Genomic DNA, 2,430 nt, shown 5'->3' on the forward strand with positions numbered 1-2,430 from the left:
CTTCCGTGCTAATGGCCCGTAAATAGCACCATTTGAGCGTAATCGTTACCTGCATTGCCGTCTAGCACTTGTGCTGGTGGCACGTTAGAAAATCATTCGAGCGAGGTTGTTGCCAGTGCCGCTGGACTGGCTCCAGTGCAGGTGGCACGTAAAAACACCTTTTTAAGCATGGCCTTTGCCAGTACCGTGTGACTGGCCCTCGTGCCGGTGGCACGTAAAAGCAGCCACTACACTCTTAGAGTGGTTGGCGTAAGGAAAGGCATCCAGCTGTAGAAACTCTGACAGATCAGATTGGAGCCTGGTGCAGCCTTCTGGCTTGCCAGTCCTCAGTCAAATTGTCCAACCCATGCTAGCATGGAAAGTGGACGTTAAACGATGATGATGATGATGATGATGCTGATGATGATGATGATGATTTTAGACCTGACGAGTGACTATATTTTTGAATAGATTTAACTGTAGAGCGATTTGATTATTTTAGTAGTTATCTATTTGAAAATATAGCCACGAAATATGCGTAGTCATTTTATACCATTTACTAGTTATTCTTTTTGTATTTTATTGAATTTTGAATAAGGTTTTTGTGATATATTTGTTTTCTGGAGGTTGTGAGTTGAATTCTTCTTTGTTGAATTATTTAATAGTGGTTTTTCTTTAAATTATATACATGTTTTATATTGGGAAATTTGATTTAGTATTGCTAAATTGAATTTTTCCCTGTAGGTTTTGGAATTATTCCCTAATATTATTATTATTGTTATTATAATATATATATATATATATATATATATATATATATATGTAGAGGAGGGTTATATATATGTATATATAAGCATAGCTATGTGTTAAGTAGTTTGCTTCCCAACCACATGTTTCCGGGTGCAACTCCACTGTGTGCCAACTTGGTTAAATGTCTTCTACTATAGCCTCAGGCAGACCAAAGCCTTGTGAGTGGATTTGGTAGACAGAAACTGAAAGAAGCCTGTCATACATATATATATATTTATATATTTGTGTGTGTGTGTATCTGTCTGTCTGTCTGTTAGTCCCCCCACCATTGTTGGCTAACTGATGTTGGTGTGTTTACGTCCCCGTAACTTAGTGGTTTGGCAAAAGCGACTTACAAAGAATAAGTCCTGGGGTTGATTTCTTTAACTAAAAACAATGTTCTAGCATGGCCGCAGAAAATGACTGAAACAAGTGAAAGAATAAAAGAAGATATATATATATATATATAAAATCAATATCAGACTTATTTTATTAAACCAAAGTTTAATATTTATAAAATGAATGAGATTGGATGGAAAAATTGGATTAAATTTTCATTTCATATTTCATATTCCCATACAATTGTTTCAGAGAAAAGGACCAAGATTCCCATAAATAGAACATCATAGAACATCATAAAGGTCGAATTTGTCATCTTCAGTAGGTGATATTGAGGCAAAATAAAAAATAAACAAAAAGATATTTAAAATATACATCGGATTTTTTTTAGGTATTAGTATATTCATTATTCTACTCAGCATTATTTGAATCTAGACGGAAATCATTGAAGGACTTGGCTGGTTACATATCTAATATTTAAATTTTTGACTTGCTCACTATTAAAGCAAATATATATCTATTTAAAAAACATGCTGTAGAAAATATTGGTCAAGATGTATTTATATGCACATTCATAAATACCAAATAAGGAGGTATATGTTATTCTAAATATATATTTAAAGATTTGCTAATGGTCAACTTTCATTTCTATTATGTTTTTAATTGAATAGGAAGCTAGTACTAGTATGTGAGATTGATTAATATTTTTTCATTTAAGAATTACAAAAAGTCAACAATCAATATACAATATAGTTATTATATGTTGCTTACGTTTTCTAAAAACGTTTAGATAAATTTTCAAAAATAATATAAAAACAGAATAACCTCACGAAATAAAAGTGAACAACTTACTTGATTGTCACAAAGTATAATAATGTGGAATTGATCTGTAGTATGTGTTAAAGGAAAGTTTTTTTTCAAAAATAAACGATTATTTCCTTGATATATTTATCTTATGGCAAAAATGTGTTAAGCTTTTCATAAGGAAATCTTAAAAAACATGTATATATTTGAAACTGATGCAGGGGAGACAATCTACACACACACATAACACACGTACATACTAAGATATATATATATATATATGTATATATAAAGAATTGTTTAGCTTGTATAAAAGCATACACATACATATAAACAGATACACACACATATATATTCATACATTTTCAGATATATATCTATATATACATACATTCACATAGAGATATATACATTTTTGAATAAATATGTACCCTTATACATTTGCATATATACACTCCTATGTATAGTGCCGCCCGACTGGCTCCCCATACCAGTGACATGTAAAAAGCACCATATATA

The sequence above is a fragment of the Octopus bimaculoides genome, chromosome 6 (assembly GCF_001194135.2).
Source record: "Octopus bimaculoides isolate UCB-OBI-ISO-001 chromosome 6, ASM119413v2, whole genome shotgun sequence".
NCBI classification, from domain to species: domain Eukaryota; kingdom Metazoa; phylum Mollusca; class Cephalopoda; order Octopoda; family Octopodidae; genus Octopus; species Octopus bimaculoides.